The following is a 5,565-nucleotide window of genomic DNA, read 5'->3' as shown; positions in this document are numbered from 1 at the left end:
TTTTTTTCAGTTTAAAATGAAAAAAAAAAAAACAGCCTTCATTAAAGATCAATTTATTGAGTACAAAAGAAATCCCATATATGATTATATATTTAACTTGCTTCTTATACAAACTTGACAGAATGATAATTAATTTTCAGTAATAATATTGTACGTATATGAAAGAGACAATGATGTAACGATTAAGAGATTGTAATATTAACGTTGGGATTATGGAGATATTGATAAAAAAAAATTCATCACGGTCATTGAATTGTGATTTTTTATTCGAAGGGCATATTTACAGACTAATGAATTTATGTTGTTGATTATTTTTATTTTTTTTTGATTGTGAATGACCTTGAAAGAGGTGATACATCCTTGTTCTTGATGGTGACAGTCTTGTTGATTATCATAGAGATTAATTAAACATTTATTTAAAAACCGTGCTGAACTTAATCCAGGATATTTTATTGACGTTAAAAAAAAGAAAGAAACAAGAGAGAAAAAAAAAAAACACTCGCAATTGGCTTTGGGTAACGATCAGAGTGATGCAAAGCCGGTACCAGTTTAAGTACAATTACCTAATTTATCTCTTCATTTGGATAATAATTTACCAGGTTGAATCTCAAACTGTCCAGGAAACTTCTTATCGTTGGAATAACAAATGACAGTTTAAAGGAAAAAAAAAAATATATAAAAATATAACAATAGGAAGCTTGAAAAAAATAACTTGATACATTTTTATTTTTTTTCTCATGAATGTAAATGATGCAAGTTGTGTGTTTTCAAACAATTTCTTACCCTCGATCATCGTCAATGCAGTTCAGAAGCCACTTTTATTTTTTTTTTATTTTTTGAATCTGACATTGAAAAACATATTGAAAGTCTTTTTCTTGTGTGACACAAACGGTCTCTTTTGTCTGGACAAAAGTCGACAGTAGAGAGAACACAGAATAGTCAGTCTGTCTTTTACATTTTGTTGCTTTCGAAAGTTCTATAAAAGTGCCGAGACATTTTTGCTCATCTGCATAAACATCGTCTCTCGGTAGCTAGTACCTTTTGCCGACTGAATCAATACGGGACCTAAAAGATCTAAAATCTTTTTTCTTATATATTATTACCATCGATACAAAACTACTCACTTTTTTTTTTTTTTTGTTTTTATTTCTTTTTTTAAAAAAATACTTTGAATCCAATTTTATTTTTTCTGTTTTTGTTGTTATAATTATTTTTTATCTTCATTATTTAAGACAATTTCACGCAGTGTTAGCAAAAACAAAAAAATAAATGTCATTATGTATTGACATGAATATATTGAGACTTTTTTAATTGACTTTTCTTTTTCGTTTGGTAATTTAAGATACCTTTTTACTATTTACGATAAATAATAATGATAATAAATGCAAAAAATAATGATTCCGGCCAGGATCGAACTGGCGGCCTTCTGCGTGTAAAGCAGATGTGATAACCACTACACCACGGAACCAGACAGATGACCATCGTCTCTCCTATTTTGATTTTCATTTACAAATCAATCAAATAGTTAAAATAATAGTTAAAAATAAAAAAAACAATTAAACATTTGCTTATTTTATTAAACTATTTCATTATTTCTCAAAAATATTAAAAATATTTGTTTTTTTTTTATTCATTTGTTTAGAATATAGTTTATTAATATTTTTTTGTGTTTTTATAAAAAAATAAAAAATGATATATGTGATTATCTGTTAATTCTTATTACCCACTTATTCCTCCCATATAAAATAAATAAATATATATGTATTATAATAAAACACAAGTTACAAAAAGATTTCATATATACCACGTTCATAAAATCACATGCAAACAAGTCAACAGATAGCTGGAGTACGGTAGCACAACGGGGGATTATGTTTTGTTTTACAACTCGTGGTAAAACTGTCGCGTCTTACTGGCATTTTAAGCAACATTAACATGTGTTTAACCACCCAATGCATACACAGTTTTAATATATATGCATTGACTTTGATACAGCTCAGAGGCAAAAAAATTTTTAAGAAAAAAAAACAAAAACATGATTATCATTACAATCCACAATCACGTTGTTTTATATATCATGTTTTATCTGCGATAACGTATACTACCGTGAAAATACAATTAAGCTATTTATATTGGGATGTCGTCAGGGATAATAAACTTTGTTTTTTATCATTTTTTTAAATTTGATACGAGAGAAAATGATGCTAGAATTTTTATATGTATAAGTCCACACGGAAGTTTTAAGTGATAATGTGCTTATACTTTTATAATCATCTTTGTACTGTAAACTTTTTTACCGGATTTAAAATATTAACTTTGAAAAAATATTTCTTGGAATTAAAAAAATGACCTGCTAAGAAGAGAGATTGAAGGAAAAAAAATTTAATATTTTAATTAATAAGAAAATTTGTTTATACTACGTTGAAAATGGTATATCTTATTTCGAACGACACAAGAGTTCTATATATGAAGAAAAAAAATTTAACATTGACATTAATTTGTCAGATCCTTCGACTTTTTTAATGTAGATAAAAAAATAACGATCACACATTTAAAATATCACTAATCAATCATGTAACGACTAACGATTTTGTCACAGTTTGAACGATGTCATGACACACGCGTGCACGGAAAAAAATTTTTAGCTGCAGTCACGAGGCGTTTGGATAGTTAAAAAAGGATAGTTGATTTAATAATCAAGCCCGATATATTAAAAAGACAATCGGTTAGTTATTCCAGCCGACTGGATAGCTAGCGTGGCTAACCAACTCGTCAGGTTCGACATAATCTCAATGTCAACAGCTGTTGTGTTCATAACCTCTCTTTTTTGACAGATCCACCAAATTATTATTAACAATGACTAAAATAATCCATATAGTTATTAAAAATTTAGCATAAGATTTTGTATTCAAGTTGGCGTTTATTTGGTGCATCAAATTTAGTATAAAATTAATTAGATAATAATTTTAAAAATTAGTAAATGTACATTAATATATTGTTTGTACTTCGTATGTCTATATACTTATAGTTATGCATATACGCAATCCTAAATAGCTACTACAGCGACACTTGTCAGGCTTTGGATAGCTACCACAGCTATCCAAAGTGTAGCTAATGTAACGAGTAGGCACGCTGTTTTCACAAGAATAGTAACCTGTCAAATGTGGATTGCCAAAATAACAATCCTCTGCTAACTATCCAAAGGTTAGTTAGCCGTGGATAGGAGAGACAGCTATCCAGCTCGTTGCTGCAGCTAAAAATTTTTTTCCGTGTGATAAAAATTCCACCATCACTAATATATATAGTCAACTAGTCAACTTGGCTCCCAAATGTTACCTAACTATTAAAAGTACCTTTAATTTGTTAAAAAAAATTGGAAGCTACAAATTTATTATTATATAATTAACAATTTATCTTTGCATCAATCTTGTTTTGTAATCTGTCGAACCCAAAAAGTAAAAACATATTAATGATGCGGTTGCATACTGGTATAGAAATATTTTCCATTTTTCTCAAATTTTTCTCTCAATACTCAACCTAATGCAGAGAAACGGTGGAGATTCTATTTGGAGTAACTTATCAGATCTACTAGTAATTTTCAATCTTGCGTAGAAAAATTATAATCAATTGTAGATTTTTTGAAGACTCACAATCGACATTGTCAAAAGGCCTACCAATTGGCGAATTTTGTTTTTGGTAAATTTCCATTGATATATTAATTTCCAACATGTTGCACAACATTAAAGACGTTTTTAACACGTCAACATAAAATTCTGCCAGAAACTAGATTGACGAACTTTGTTTCAGAGGCATGAGAGATTGTCGCGTTTTTGTTTCAATAGTATATACTAATAATATAAGTATATATATCACATATGTAATTTGGAAAATTTTTACTTTTAATTAAATATACTATGGACACTGTATATATACTAAATTGAAACAAAAACGCGACAAACTCTTATCCAGTGTCCAGTAAATTTAATTAAAATTTTAGTAACACCTATTTTTGATTATTCGTTATTGGCCTTGACGGATATAACGAATCATCAATTATCAAGGTTACAAAGGTCTTTTAATTCATGTGTTAGATTTGTAGTAAAAAAGAATAGAAGAGAACATATTTCAGGAGATAGACTTGACTTAGGTTGGTTATCATTAAAAAGCAGAATTAATTATTTTTTAGGTTGTCTGTTTTTCAGGTCAATAAAATTCAAGAATAATCTTCTTCTCAATGAAAAAATAAAATATAAAAAAATAAATGAAAATTTGAGACCAAGAACAGACACAAATGAATTAATTTTCACAGCTACGTGTTCTCATGTATTAGAAAATAGTCTTTACGAATCTGGTGCAAGATTATGGAATCATTTGCCAGCAGGATTAACGTCAGTCACCTCTTTAGATTCATTTAAAATTAATTATCTACAGTATTTATTAAAAAAAGAAAAAGATGAACATGATGATGTTAGATAGATATTCAAGAGTACTTTATATGTTTATATAATTATTACAATTTTATGTTACGAGAATTATCGTGATTTTGTTAAAATTACATGTAATTAGATTTTACACAATTATATGTAGCCCAAAAGAAAGTAAGTCAAGGGCATATACTTAAATAAATAAATAAATAAATAAATAAATAAAAGTAAAAATTTTCCAACTCAAGTAAAAAGTGAAAATTGAATTTCTGGTATGTGTGTTTATCTGGAAAATAATTTATCAATAAAATTTTTTACCATTGCAATACTTAAACAGCTGCAGCTAAATGAATAATACTATATGGAGGAGTGAAGACATTTGACGACGTGTGTTTAGAATAATTAATAATGTCATCGGGAGAAGTTTTTTTTTCCAATCACGTTATTCAGTTAATAAATTGCAATGATGTAAATTAATTTATTGAATTGGTTCCCATATAACCACATATACCAGCTGAAGAAAGAAGAAAAATATAATCGTTAACTTTCGAGGAAGTCAAATATGATCTTCTGATAGCTCTGGTACATTTTAATTATGGAAAAATCATCGAGAGAAGTCAGATCTTTTTTGTTATGGTGTATGTCGTTATTTGGGAACCAATTCATGAAACTAATTATAAAATTAAAACAACTATACGACTGTTTTCAACCTCAACTATAACCAATAATTTAGTATAGTCAGTATATTACAAATTTCTTCTAGAAAAAAAAAACGACTACACGACTACGAATAATAACATTTTTGAAAATCATTGACGTCAATGTCAATGAATTAAAAAAATGTAAGATCTTAGTCTCGTTCTTGTTATTTTTCACTGAAACAAATTAATTAAACGTTCTATGTAAATTACCAAATATTTCCAATTACTGTATTTATTCATATCGACAATAACAATAATACAATTGAAATAAATCATCACTTCAAAATAATATAAAGTTATTGAATGAAATATTTTTTAATATCTATAAGTAAATTGAAACTAATACTTTAGGTTAGTTAGTCATAACCCGAGTAGAAACTTGTTCAGGATAGCCTGAACACTGATCCAGGCCTGATCAGGATATCGTAAGGCTATCCCTA

The 5,565-nt window shown here is 27.9% G+C and overlaps 1 non-coding gene across 1 annotated transcript; it reads right to left on the bottom strand.

Annotated features, from left to right (window-relative positions):
- Positions 1-1,395: 1,395 nt before the first annotated feature.
- Positions 1,396-1,468, bottom strand: Trnav-uac. Its single transcript has one exon. It is a non-coding gene; the product is annotated as a tRNA-Val (tRNA).
- Positions 1,469-5,565: the final 4,097 nt, after the last annotated feature.

The sequence above is a fragment of the Aphidius gifuensis genome, linkage group LG4 (assembly GCF_014905175.1).
Source record: "Aphidius gifuensis isolate YNYX2018 linkage group LG4, ASM1490517v1, whole genome shotgun sequence".
Classification (NCBI taxonomy): Eukaryota; Metazoa; Arthropoda; class Insecta; order Hymenoptera; family Braconidae; genus Aphidius; species Aphidius gifuensis.
Note: the sequence above shows the minus strand (reverse complement) of the source record. Positions and strands in the feature narration are given on the sequence as shown.